We start from the raw sequence: 15,136 nt of genomic DNA on the forward strand, positions 1-15,136 counted from the left end.
TAGCTAGCCTATATGAAGTCTTCCCTATTTCCCTATCATGTAGATACAGGAGCTTTTTTGTATACTATGCTTATTTCCCTCTGTTAATTTGATTTTTTTTCATCGCAATATATTTATTTATTTGTATGCCTTCCTAAGGGCAAATGTATGTGTCTTCATGTTCATATTCCTAGACTTAGCATAGCGCCTGGAATATAATCAGTGCTCAGTAAATATTATTTAGTTCATAATGAATATACTAGGTTTGAGGGGAGCAAAATTGCTGTTTTGTCAGCAACTTGTGAGCAGGCAACTGACAGTGGTAGAAAAGACATGTAAAGTCAGCATTCCTTGGGTTGTCTTAAGTACTAGTGCAAAGAAATTTGGTTCAGAAATTAAGGTCTGTACTATGTAATATAGAAAAACAAACAAAAATATAAAACAGGACATTAACTGAAAAATATTAATGACATTGTGGCAGAGATTATTAGATGTTCTTCCCTGTTAAAAACTTTAGACAAATTACATTTAACAGAGTTTAACTGAGCAAAGAATTTATGGATTGGGCAGCCTCACTATGTTGCCCAGGCTGGTCTTGTACTCCTGGCCTCAAGTGATCCTCTTGTTTTAGCCTCCTAAAGCACTGGGATTACAGGCATGAGCCATTGTGCCTGGCTTCAGCTATATTATTTATTTAAAACTTTTGATCTTTGGTTTACCTGTATATTAAATTAATAAAACCTCAAATATAAATGAAAACATTAATTTGAACCACAGTTTACAGAAAAAGTTAAAACATTATTTGAATTTTCATCGGAACCCTAAAGGAAGTAAAATTTAATCAGGGATGTTGTGATGTTGTGACTTGCTCAAAGTTACGTAGTAGAATTTCTTCCTAAAAAGTACAGAAAAAATTTTTTTTTTTAAAAAGTGAACTGAGGGCTGGGCATGGTGGCTCATGCCTGTAGTCCCAGCACTTTGGGAGGTCAGCAGTTCAAGACCAGCCTGGCCAACATGGTAAAACCCTGCCTCTACTAAAAATACAAAAAATTAGCTGGGCGCAGAGGTGGGCGCCTGTAATCCCAGCTACTTGGGATGCTGAGGCAGGATAATTGCTTGAATCTGGGAGGCAGAGGTTGCAGTGAACCAAGATTATAATCCCAGCTACTCAGGAGGCTGAGGTAGGAGAATCACTTGAACCTGGGAGGCAGAGGTTGCAGTGAACCGAGATTGTGCCATTGCACTCCAGCCTGGGCCACAGTGCAAACTGTGTCAAACAAACAAATAAATAACTGAGTAGAAATCCCTGAATGATCTTTATGTGGTCTAGATTCTGTACTTTTGTCTCAGTCTTTGGTCTATTAGAAATGGGTAAATTAGAGTCTGGGTATGGTGGCTCACATTTATAATCCCAGCACTTTGAGATGCCAAGGCAGGATGATTGTTTGAGCCCAGGAGTTTGATACCAGCCTGGGCAACATGGTGAGACCCCCATCTCCACAACATTTTTTTTTAATTAGCTGGGTTTGGTGGCATGTACCTGTTGTCCCTGCTACTTGGGAGACTGAAGCAGGAGAATAATGAGCCCAGGAGGTTGAGGCTGCAGCAAGACCCTGTCTCAAAAAAAAAAAAAAAAAAAAAAAGGGCACAGGGGCTCACACCTGTAATTCCAGCACTTTGTGAGGCTGAGGCAGGCGGATCATGAGGTCAGGAGTTTGAGACCAGCCTGACCAATATGCTGAAACGCTGTCACTACTAAAAATACAAAAAAAATAAGCCAGGTGTGGTGGTGCGTGCCTGTAGTCCCAGCTACTCAGGAGGCTGAGGCAGGTGAATGGCTTGAACCCAGGAGGCAGAGGTTGCAGTGAGCCAAGATCATGCCACTGCACTCCAGCCTGGGCAAAAGAGTGAAACTGTGTCTCAAAAAAAAAAAAAAAAAAAAAAAGAGAAATGGGTAAATTTGAAAATTATTTAAGCTATGTGTTAGAAGACAAAGGAGAATAAATGAATGAAAGGAAATAAAATTCCTTGTTGATATTTTTTTCAAAAAATTCAGGGAAGTCACCTAGTAACAATTACTCTTTCCTTCCCCACCCAAACCTAAAATAGAATAACTAGGATAAGGGGTGTGTTTGTGTTACCAAAAATTTGTTATTTTTATGTGAATTCTTTTAAGTTGGTAGCTTCAAGGTTCCCAGTTATCTTCCCTTTTCCATCAATTGTTCTTAGGGCTAAGCCAATTATTGTAAATATGCCATTCCTTATAAAATATGTTTAATACAAATAATTACCTATTCTTGCTTATGCCTTGTTCCTTGAAATCTGAAAATGATGGATCTGATCTCTATCTGGTCTGATCTTCAGAGATAGTTTGAGAACCATTTCAATAAATAGCTATAGTGCTTTGCTAAATTTTGGGTAACTGCAAAGGAGTAAAGGAGTTAATGGTATAGAAAAAGAGAATCATATGTCAAATGTGAAACATGAGTATAAAAGAGAGAAGAATCATATCTAAATGAGTGGCTTAGAGAAAGCTCCATGGGGCAGGGACATTTAATCTGTGCCTTGGAAGATGATTAGAATTTCAATAGATAGAAGTAAAGGAAGGGAGCCTTTTATAGTTCATAAGCATGATGATTGGGTTTTCACACTCATATATGAAATGTACCTCCCACAAACCTTTCTATGACGTTGGCACATTACCCATCTGATATGATTTAAAAAAAAAAAAAAAGACATGAAAAGCAGTTAGGACAAGAGCACAGACATGAATGCAGGTAAGTAGAAGGCAGTGGTCCTTCAAGCTTTTAGAAATAAAGATACTGGCCAGGCGCGGTGACTTAACGCCTGTAATCTGAGCACTTTGGGAGGCCGAGGCGGGTGGATCACGAGGTCAAGAGATCAAGACCATCCTGGCCAACACGGTGAAACTCCGTCTCTACTAAAAAGACAAAAATGTTAGCCGGCCGGGATGGCACGCACCTGTCGTCCCAGCTACTTGGGAGACTGAGGCGGAAGAATCACTTGAACCGAGGAGGCGGAAATTGCAGTGAGCCGAGATTGCACCACTGCACTCCAGCCTGGTGACAGAGCAAGACTCCGTCTCAAAAAAAAAAAGAAATAAAGATATTAGGTGTCAACCTTAAAAATTTGGTTTAATAGCAAGGTAAATATAAAATAACTAGTATTTGTGAGAGATACTGGAGAGACACTTCGTGGATTTGGTAACCAGATTTTAATGCAGATTTCAGAAGTAGAGATGATGTCACTTCTCTGACTGTATCACTGTACTTTTCAAAATCCTGTTTTACTGGCGAATCATAAACCTCCAGCACCACTGTCAAGGCTGTTCAGCCTACACACTGAAACTCTGTAACATTCTCTTTTTTTTTTTTATTTTAAGACAAAGTCTCTGTCTGTCACCCAGGTTGGAATGCAGTGGTACAATCTTGGCTCACTGCAACCTCTGCCTCGCAGGCTCCAGCGAGTCTCCTACCTCAGCCTCTGAGTAACTGGGACCACAGATGTGCACTACAATGCCTGGCTGATTTTTTGTATCTTTTGTAGAGATGGACTTGAACACTTGAGCACAAGTGACCCACCCACCTTGGCCTCCCAAAGTGCTGGGATTGCAGGCATGAGACATTGACCTGACCCATTCCTCTTCCCATAGTCAATACTACTCCTACTCAAAATGTAGTCCACAAACTGGTGCTAGTTTGCCGAATGTTATTACAGTTCTGCAACAGCTTAATTATGGAAATTGAATGTGTTGAGAAGCTCTTCTCAGTTTCACAGTCCCGTGATATCCAAGCATGTGATTAGTGGACTTGTCTATGAAATGGGGTGTAGATCATTCCTGGTGCTTTTCACCCTATTTTCTAGTAATACATTTATTGTAAAGCATTGGTCTATGAACATGATTTATACAGTGTATTTAGAATTAACTTCCTCTGCTTTTTTCCTGTTGTTTCAAAGTATATTTTCTCTTCCCAGTGTAATAGGATTTTTTTTCTTATTCAGTGTAATGCATTTTCTAGTATATAAAACTCCTTTTTACTTCTTTATAGTGTAAAGTATTTGCATTGTGCAAAAACTTAATGTGTACAAAATGTCTGACTATATTTGTGTTAGCCATTTTAGATTTTAAACATCCAGCTACTATATGTTTAATTATTTTCAATATCCAGAAGAATGTCTTTGAGTGTTAGGTAAATGATTTTATGAATCGAGAAATTATCTGTTTTGGATGTGTGGAACTAGATACAGAATATTAGCAGTACTGTTTTATTATTTATTTACTTACTTGTAGAGATAAGGTCTGGCTTTGTTGCCCAGGCTGGTCACGAACCCCTGGCCTCAAGCTGTCCTCCCATTTCAGCCTCCCAAAGTGTTGAGATTATAGTTGTGAACCACCATGCATGACCAGTAGTACTGTATTTTGATTACTCTTTTATATTATCAGACTACTCAATTTAAAAAATGACATTATTTTATATTCTTTAATAGTGGTATACTAATACCTAGCTAGTCTTCAACTGTGTAAATATGAAGGTAATGCATTTACTTGCAGTAAATATCAGTAACTTGATGATATAACAGTTTGTAATATCTAGACTGTGGAAAAAAATTAACATTTCTCAGTCTGATCTCTATGAGCTCTTCTACTCCTTTTTAGGTTCATTCTTTTCACACTGGCCAAGAAGATATAGCTCTCAGATTCAGTCAGCCAAGGTAGAGTCTGGCAGATCTCACAAATTAGGATGTCAAGGGGTTGAATATTAGATGAGCTAAAAGGAATAAATCAGCAAAACAGAAAAAAAAAAAAAAAAAAAAAACCCAGAAACTCATACCTTTTAGCAATCATTCCTCATTGCTCTTTATTTCCTGCCCCCAGGAGCCATTAGGTACTTTCTGTCTCTATGGTTGACTCTTCTGCATGTTTCATATAAACAGAATAAGAAATATATGGCCTTTTGTGTCTGGCTTCTTTCACTTAGCATAATGTTTTCAAGGTCCATCCCAATGTAGCATGTAATAGTACTTGATGCTTTTTATGGCTAGGTAATATTCATTGTATGGATTATACCATATTTTGTCTATCCATTCATCAGTTGATGGACATTTGGGTTATTTCCACTGTTTGACCATTATGAATAATGATGTTATGAACATTTGTGTGGGCATACATTTCCCCTCCCCTCCCCTCTTCCTTTCCGTAGAGATGAGACTCTCCTCTTTCCATAGAAATGAGACACTTTTCGCCAGTTGCTCAGTCTGAGCTTATGTTTTCAATTCTTGGTTATATAATGTTCTAGGAATGGAATAGCTGGGCCATATGATACCTCTATATTTAACTTTTTAAGGACTTGCCACACTGTTTTCCAGAGTGGCATCATCATTTGTATTTTCACCAGCAGTGTACAAAGATTCAAATTTCCCCATATTGCCAACATTTGATATTGTCTGTCTTTCTGATTATAGCTAATGTAATTGGTTGGAAGTGGTGTCTTACTGTGGTTTTGCTTTGCATTTCTCTCCTGGCTAATGATGTTAAACATTTTTTCATGAGCTCATTGGCTATTTGTATATCTTCTTAAGTAGAGATGTATATTCAAATCCTTTGACTATTTTTAATTTTTTTTTACAATTATAAGAATTCTTTCTGTATTCAAGATACTAATGTTTTAAAGTCAGGTATACAGTTTGCAAATATTTTCTTCCATTCTGTAGGTTATTTTCTCATTTTCTTTATAGTGTCCTCTGAAGCGAAAAGGTTTTGAATTTTGATGAAGTCAAATTTATTTTTCCTTTTGTTGTTTGTGAATTTAGTGTCTTATCTAAGAAAGAATTGTCTGATTCAAGGTCATGTTTTCTTCTAAGTTTTATAGTTTTAGTTTTTACATTTAGGTTTTGGTTTTTGATCCATTTTGAGTTAAATTTATTAGTCTTTCATCTCTTCAACCATGTGTTGAAAAGACTTTTGTAGGGTATGAAACAACTCAATGATGGGAAAATAGTCAACCATTTGTTAAAAATACTATTTTTCCCTCACTGAGTTGTTTGGTACCCTTGTCGATGATCAGTTGATGATCAGTGTGAGGATTTATTTTTGGACTCTCAATTGTTCATCTATATGTCTGTGCTTATCTCAGTACCGCACTCTGTTCGATTAGTGTAGTTTTGTGGTAAGTTTTGAAATTAGAAAATATCAGTTCTCCAGCATTGTTCTTGGTGGCTCATCCCTGTAATCCGAGGACTTTGAGAGTAGGGGTGGGAATATCACTTGAGTCCAGGAGTTCGAGACCGACCTGGGCAACATATGGTAACCCCTTTGTCTACAAAAATATTTAAAAAATTAATTGGTTGTGATGGCATACACCTGTAGTCCCAGTGACTCAGGAGGCTGAGGTGAGAGGATTGCTTAAGCCTGGGAGGTAGAGGCTGCAGTGAACTCTGAATGTACCACTACACTCCAGGCTAGGTAATAGAGTGAGACTCTGTTTCAAAAAAAAAAAAAAAAAAAAAAAAGATTGTTTTGACTAGTCTGGGTTACTTGCATTTTCTTTTGAATTTTAGGATTAGCTTGTCAGTTTCTGCAAAAAACTATGTTAGGATTTTGGTAAAGAGTACAATGAGCCCAGGCGTGGTTGCTCATGCCTGTAATCCCAGAGCTTTGGGAGGCCAAGGCTGGTGGTTCACCTGAGGTCAGGAGTTCAAGACCACGCTGGCCAACATGATGAAACCCCATCTCTACTAAAAATACAAAAATTATCTGGGTGTGGTGGCACATGCCTGTAACCCCAGCTACTTGGGAGGCTATGGCAGGAGACTCTCTTGAACCTGGGAGGTGGAGGTTGCAGTGAGCCGAGATTGCACCACTGCACTTCAGCCTGGGCAGCAGAGTGATACTCTGTCTCAAAAAAAGAAAAAGAAAAGAAAAAAAAAAGAGTACATTGAATCTTTAGGTATATTTGGGGGTTGTTGTTATCTTAACAGTATTCAGTCTTATTCATGAACACAGAATGTCTCATTTTGTTTTAGTCTTTGGTTTTTTTTCAGTAATGTTTTATAGTTTCCAGTGTACAAGTCTTACGCTTCTTTTGTTAAATTTAAGTATTTTATTCTTTTTCATACTATTGTAAATGGAATTGTTTGCTTAATTTCACCTTTGGATTGTTCATTGCCAATATATAGAAATACAGTTGATTTTTCATATTGATCTTTATTTTATTTATTTATTTATTTTTTTGAGACGGAGTTTCACCATGTTATTCAAGCTGATCTTGAACTCCTGACCTCAGATGATCTGCCCACCTTGACCTCCAAAGTGCTTGGATTACAGGTGTGAACCACCACACCTGGCCGATTTTTCATATTGATCTTGTATTCTGCAAAGCAGTTGAGCTTTAGGATTTTTTGGTGGATTCTTTAGGATTTTCAGTATCTAAGATCATGTCATTTATGAGTAGAGATAGTAATTCTTTGGACTTTACAATATGTATGGCGTTTATTTCTTTTTCTTGCATGATTGCCTTGCTTAGAATTTACAGTATATTATTAAATAAAAGTAATAAACACACATCCTTGTCTTGTTCATGCTTTTAGAGATAAAGCTTTCAATCTTTTATCACTAAGCGTGATATTAGTTGTGGTCTTTTCATAGATACCCTTTATCAAGTTAAGAAATATTTTTCTTTTCCTAGTTTTTTGAGTATGTTTAGGATGAAATGATGTTGGGTTTTGTCAGATGTTTATTCTATGACTGTTGAAACTATCATGTGAGTTTTGACCTTTATGTTAACATAAGTTGTTACAGTGATTGATTTTTGTATGTTGAACCAACCTTGCCTTCTGGGATGAATCTCACTTAGTCAAAAGGTATAATCATACATACATTTTGATTATACATATATATCAAATATTTTGTTTGATTTATACATATATATCAAATATATGTAAATGTCAAAATACCTATATCAAATACATATGTCATTATACCTTTTTATTTAGATGTGAATGCCAAAATACATATATTTATATTTATTATATATATACATATATATTTTTTATTTTATATATATACATATATATATTTATACATATAATACAGTATATGTATTTTGACATTCACATATATATATAGCTGGATCTGTTTTCTGGTATTTTGTTGAGGATTTTTACATTCATATTCATAAGGGATATTGGTCTATATTTTTCTTGTAATGTTTTTGTATAATTTATTGGAAAGTATACTCTTTTTTGAAATAGTTGTTGGTAGGATTCACACATAAGCCATTTGGATCCAAGCTTTTCCTTGAAGTAGTTTTTCCCCCCTACTAATTCAATCTTCTCGTTCATTGTAGATTGTTTCAGAATTTTTATTTCTTCTTGAGTCAGTTTTGGTGGTTTGTGACTTTCTACAAATTTGTTCATTTCATATAGGCTGTCTAATTTGCTAGCATACAGTTGCTCATAGTATTCTCCTACAATATTTATTTCTGTAGGGTTGGTAGTAATATATTATATATATTATATTCCAGTCCAGATTTGTGATTTGAATCTTACGTCTTTTTCATTTTGGACTGTCTGGCTAACGGTTTATAAAGTTTGTTGAGTTTTTCAAAAAAGCTAATTTTGGCTTCATTGATTTTTGTGTCTGTGTGTGTGTCTGTTTCATCTATGTCCTTTCTAATCTTTATTTCCTTCTTTGTGCTTTAGGATTAGTTTGCTGTTTTTTATTTTTTATTTTTATTTTTGTATGTATGTGTGACCACACCTGGCTAATTTTTAATTTCTTTGTAGAGATGGAGTCTCACTATGTTGCCCTGGCTGGTCTTGAGCTTTTGGGCTCAATTGAGACTCCTGTCTCGGCCTCCCAAATTGTTGGGATTACAGACATGAGCCAGTGAGTCCAACCAATGTTCTTACTTTCTAAAGTGGAACATAGGTTGATTTTTTTCAGATCTTTCTTTCTCCTACAGCAATTTAAAGCTATAGATTTTTCTGTAAGCCCTGAATTAGCTGCATGCCATAAATTTTGGTATGTTGTGTTTTCATTTACATTCATCTCAAAGATTTTCTAATTTCTCCTTTGATTTTTTTCTTTGACCAATTGGTTAGTTAGTTGTATTTTGCTAAATTTCCACATACAGTATTTGTGAGTTTTCTTAATTTCCATGTGTTCTTTATTTCTAATTTTATTCCATTGTGGCCAGATAACATACTTTGTCTTCAGTCCTTTTAAGTTATTGAAGTTTATTTTATTGCCTTGCATATGGTCTAGTGTGGATAATATTCCCTGTGCACTTGAAAAGACTGTATTCTTTTGTTGTTGGATGGGCATTCAATAGATGTCTGTTTGATCTGGTTGCATTATAATATTGTTTAGGTCTTCTATTTTCACTTCTGTCTAGTTCTATTCATTATTGAAAGTAGAGTGTTGACTCAAACTATCATTGTTGAATTGTCTGTATAGTCCTTCAATTCTGTCAGTTTCTGCTTCATTTTTTGGGGTTGGGCGTGCTGTTATTAAGTGCATATATGTTACACTTGTTATATCTTCTTAAGAGATTAACCCTTTAACCGTTATAAAATGTCCTTCTTCTCTAGCAATAATTTTTTTGTAAATTTTTGTTTTAAAGTCAATTTTGTCAGATATTAGTATAGCCACTTCAGCTGTTTGTTTTTTGACCTTTTTTATCCTTTTGCTTTCAACTTATTTAGTGTCTTTGAATTTAAAGTATAGCCCCAGCAGGCAGCATATAGTTGGGTTATTTTTGTTTTTGTTTTTGTTTTTTTAGGAGAGAGTCTCACTCTGTCACCCAGGCTGGAGTGCAGTGGCACCATCTTGGGTCACTGTAACCTCTGCCTCCCAGGTTCAAGTGATTCCCCTGCCTCAGCCTCCTGAGTAGCTGGGATTACAAGTACCCTGCCAATTTTTGTATTTTTAGTAGAGACAGGGTTTCACCGTGTTGGTCAGGCTTGTCTCGATCTCCTGACCTCAGGTGATCTGCCCGCCTTGGCCTCCCAAAGTGCAGGAATTACAGGCGTGAGCCACCATGCTCAGCCTAGTTGAGTTATTTTTAAAAATATATTTAATGCATTCTACCAATCTCTGCCTTTTTTTCCATCTATGAAATATTCTATGATATAATCTCTGCCTTTAGATTTGAGTATTTATTCATTTATTTATTTTTTATTTACTGTTTTTTTCTCTAAAGGTTGAGATTGCTATGGAGTATTTAGTTCACAAACATTTAATAAAATTACTGTTAAAATAGGATTTACATCTGGGATTGTGCTGTTTGTTTTCTGTATGTCTTATGGGGTTGTTCTTCTATTTAGTCATTATTGCCTTTTTTTGTGTTAGTTTTGGTGGACCGTTTTAATTCCCTGTTAGATTTGTAAAAATTTTACTGTAACTTTTATTTTCTTATTGGTATCTGTAGAGATGACATTCAGTATCCTACTTGATAACAATCTAGTTTGGATTAATGGCAATTTCATTTTTATCATATACAGATATCTTGCTTTTGTGGGTTTATTGTTATGTTGTTTGTTTGTTTTTTGGAACAGGGTCTCACTCTGACACCCAGGCTGGAGTGCAGTGGCATAATTACATGTACCACCACATCTGGCTAATTTTTGAAATACTTGTAGAGACAGGGTTTTGTCATGTTGCCCAGGCTGGTCTCGAACTCCTGGCCTCAAGAGAGCTACTTGTCTCAGCCTCCCAAAGTGCTAGGATTACAGGCATGAGCCACTGTGCCTGGTCCAAAACCTTATTTTTGTGTAGCTGCATTTTCTCATCCACTTTTGTGTTGTTATTGTCATACAAATTACATCTTTGTACATTACCCACAGATTTATAATTCTTGCTTTACACAGTTGTGATTTAAGTCAACATGGAGGAAAAACATACAAACAAAAAATACATCTGAATTCTCTTATTTTTATTTCAGCTTAATGAGCTCTCTTTAGTCTTTCTTCCAAGGCCAGCCTACTAGCAACACATACTTTCAGTTTTTCTACACCTGGGCTTGTCTGAATTTCATCTTAATTACTTAGGGATAATCTTGCTGAATGTAGAATTGCTGGTTGCCAGTCTTCTTCTTTCAGCTCTTTATGTTACCTCACTGCCTCTGAGTCTCCCTGTTTTCTCTTGAGGAATCAGCTGTTTTTTCTTATCGAGACTTCCTTGTTAAGTGATATAATGCTGCTTTCAGGATTCTGTTTCAGAAGCTGTATTATGATGTGTGTAGAGTCGGGTCTCTGTGTTTGTTCTGGTTGGAATTTACTGAGTTACTTGAATGTGTAGATAAGTTTTTCATCAAATTTGGGAAGTTTTCAGCCATTATTTTTTGAAATTTCCTTTTTGCCTCTTTCCATCTGTGTCAATGTGTGTATTGGTATGCTTGATGGTATGTTGATGGTGGTGACCCTAATGTTTCTGAGGCTGTGTTCATTTTTCTTCAGTTTTTTTTTTTTTTTGGTTGTGTTCTTCAGGCTGAATACAATCGTCCCCCCAGTCTGTGGTTTTATTTTCCATAGTTTTAGTTATACACAGTCAATCATGGTCCAAAGATACCATGGTATTTTGAAAGTGAGAGATGCCAAATTTACATAATTTTTATTACAGTATATTGTTGTAATTGTTATATTTTATTATTTGTGTTACTCTCTTACTGTACCTAATTTATAAGTTAACCTTTTTATAGGTATGTATGTTTAGTCAAAAGCATAGAATATGTAGAATTTGGCCTATCTACAGTTTCAGGCATCTCCTGGGTGTCTTGACTGTTAGGCCTTGCAGATTAGGGGCAGACAGTTGTAATCTCTATGAACGTATTTTCAGGTTTGCTGATCTTTTGTTTTTTCAGTTTGTGTACCATTGAGCTCTTTTAGTGAATTTTTCATTTTACTTATTGTGCTTTTCAAGTCCTTTCTTTTTTTCTCTTTTGAAAAAATAATTTTTATGTTATTATTGATATTTTCTACTTGGTGAGACACCATCTCACGTTTACCTTTAGATCTTTAGACATGGTTTTCTTTAGGTTTTTTGACATATTTAAAATAGATGATTTATAGTGTTTGTCTAATAAGTCTAGCGTCTGTGCTTCCTCTGGGGGATAGTTTCTGTGACCACTCTTTGTATATGGGACATACTTTTAAAGTATATGGAACATGCTTTCCTGTTTCTTTGCATATATTGTAAATTTATTTATTTATTTATTTATTTATTTTTGAGATGGAGTTTTCACTCTTGTTGCCCAGGCTAGAGTACAGTGGTGCAATCTCGGCTTACCGCAACCTCCGCCTCCTGGGTTCAAGTGATTTTCCTGCCGCAGCCTCCCAAGTAGCTGGGATTACAGGTGTGCACCACCATATCTGGCTAATTTTGTATTTTTAGTAGAGACAGGGTTTCTCCATGTTGGCCAGGCTGGTCTCAAACTCCTGACCTAAAGTGATCCACCCGCCTTGGCCTCCCAAAGTTCTGTGATTACAGGCGTGAGCCACCGTGCCCAGCTCCCCAAAACCATAAATTTATTTTTTATTTTTAATTTTTTTGGTAAAGATTGGAGTCCCAGTTTGTTACCCAGGCTGGTCTCTGACTCCTGTCTTGGCCCCCTAAAGTGCTGTACTACAAACATGAGCCACTGTACCTGGACTTACATGTTTTGTAATTTTTTTGTTGAAAATTTGACATTTGTCACCTGTTGTTTTACACAAATATTTCCAGGAGTAAGGCTATTGTACTGGGTTAATGCCAAGTTAAGTCAAATCAAGGCAAGTTTTGCAAATGAAGGTTTTCCTAGGAACAGGTAGACAAGTCAAATAATGACAGTTTTCTGAGAATGAGACTTTGAAAGAGCCTCAATCCCATTCTTCTCCAGTAGCTGCTAGGCTGCTAGTTTTCACTGTGATTATGGGCTGTTGGTTTGCAAGGCTGCCATAGAGCTGGGGGGAGGTGGATGGATATAGGATAAGTTAAAGTGCCACAAAGTTCACTATTATTGAGATTCGTCAAAAATTTTTTTTTGGAATAAATGTTCCAGCTTGTTATGAGCCTTTGGTTAATTTCTAGATTTCTGAAAACGATTATTTTAATGGCTTTTGTCTAATTACTTTTATGGAGGAGATTTTTAGAGTTTAACTTCACTGTTATATCAACTCACAGGCATTATCTACTTCTAATCTGCTTCTTGAACTACTAAAGTTATCACATTTTTCAATTTCAGAAATTTTTTTATGAACATTTTTAGAGACTACATGTTCCATTGTATGCATGTACCATAATTTATTTAGTGCCTTACTATTTAGTGGGCAGTGGGTAAGGTAGTGAGAAATTAGAGAAGAATATGGCTTGTATGTCACAAGAAGAAACTTAGGCTTTATCCTGTATGTACTGGGAAATCTTGTAGTGTTTTAAGCAGTTCAGTAATGCATGTAGTTGGACTTAGGTTTGGTTAAATCATTATAGTAACAGTGTGATATAATTAAGGAAAGAGACCTTGGAGGTACTAAACCAAGCATCAGTGGGGATAGACAGAAAGAAATGTATTAGCTAGCTATTTAGAAAGGTAAACTTGGCAAAAAATATTAGTGATTTGTTGAGGGATAGGAGTGTGGTGGAGTAATGAAAGATGAAAGGAGAGGGGGATGAATCTGAAAAGAATCTCTGGCTTAAGAGATAGGTGGTGGCCAAGTGCAGTGGCACATACCTGTAATCCCAGCACTTTGGGAGGCTGAGACAAGAGGATTGCTTGAAATCAAGAGTTTGAGACCTGCCTGGGCAATATGGTAAAACCCCATCTCTACAAAAAAAAAAAAAAAAGAAAAATTAGCCAACAATGGTGGTATACACAGTAGTCCCAGTGACTTGGGAGTCTGGGATGGGAGGATCATTTGAGCCCAGGAGGTTGAGGCTGCAGTGAGCCAAGATTGTACTACTGCACTCCAGCCCGGGTGACAGAGGGGGAGACGCTGTCTTTAAAAAAAAAAAAAAAAAAAAAAACAAACAAAAAAAAAAACCAAGCCAGCTAGGTGGTACTGCCAACCTCATAAGGGAATGTAGAAGCAAGAGAAGATATGAGAAGAGATGATAGATGCATTTAGGGAACAAGCTGAATATGAGTTATGTGTGGAAAATGTAATTGGGTAGATAGTGTAAGCCTGAGTCTCAGGAAAGGTCATGGAATGGTGGCTAAAGATTTGAGATGTATTAGCATATACATATATATTTTTTGAGATAGGGTCTCACTTTGTCACCCAGGCTAAAGAGCAGTAGAGTGATCTCAGCTCACTGCAGCCTCAACCTCCTGGGCTCAAGTAATCCTCCCACTCCTTAGCCCCCTACATAGCTGGAACTACAGGCACGTGCCACCATGCCCAGCCAATTTTTTATATTTTTTGTAGAGACGGGGGCTTTGCCATGTTGCCCAGGCTGGTCTTGAACTCCTGAGCTCAGGCGATCCATCTGCCTTGGCCTCCCAAAGTACTAGGATTACAGGTGTGAGCAGCCTGGGCTGGAGTACAGTGGCACAGTCATAGCTCACTGCATTTGTGAACTCCTGGACTCAAGTGATCCTGCTGCCTGAGCCTCCTGAGTAGCTGAGACTATAGGTGCACACCACCACACCCAACTAATTTTTAAACATTTTGTAGAGATGGAGTCTTTGTGTATTGTCCAGACTGTTCTTAAACTCCTGGCCCTGGGTGATCATCTTACCTTGGCCTCCCACAGTTCTGGGATTAGAGGCATGAACCACTGCACCTGGCTAATAGCTTTAGTTCTGTCTGTTTTTTTTCTTCTCTCCCTCCCTTCCTTCATTCCTCTCACTCCATCCCTCAGGCTGTAGTGCAGTGGCACAATCTCAGCTCACTGCAGCCTCTGCCTCCCGGGTTCAAGCAATTCTCCTGCCTCAGCCTTCTGAGTAGCTGGGACTATAAGTGCCCACTACCACATCTGACTAATTTTTTTTTTTTTTTTTTTTTTTGAGACGGAGTTTCACTCATGTTACCCAGGCTGGAGTGCAATGGCGCGATCTCAGCTCACCGCAACCTCCGCCTCCTGGGTTCAGGCAATTCTCCTGCCTCAGCCTCCTGAGTAGCTGGGATTACAGGCACGCACCACCATGCCCAGCTAATTTTTTGT

The 15,136-nt window shown here is 37.1% G+C and overlaps 1 protein-coding gene and 1 non-coding gene across 20 annotated transcripts in view; both read left to right on the forward strand.

Annotated features, from left to right (window-relative positions):
* RALGAPA1 (Ral GTPase activating protein catalytic subunit alpha 1) overlaps positions 1-15,136 on the forward strand; it is a 297,019-nt gene that overhangs the window by 30,112 nt on the left and 251,771 nt on the right. The gene's annotated exons all lie outside the window — the stretch shown is intronic.
* Positions 2,589-2,692, forward strand: LOC116526411. Its single transcript, XR_004258149.1, has one exon. It is a non-coding gene; the product is annotated as a small nucleolar RNA U13 (small nucleolar RNA).

The sequence above is a fragment of the Sapajus apella genome, unplaced genomic scaffold, assembly GCF_009761245.1.
Source record: "Sapajus apella isolate SASKATOON/1434 unplaced genomic scaffold, GSC_monkey_1.0 scaffold50, whole genome shotgun sequence".
Lineage (NCBI taxonomy): Eukaryota > Metazoa > Chordata > Mammalia > Primates > Cebidae > Sapajus > Sapajus apella.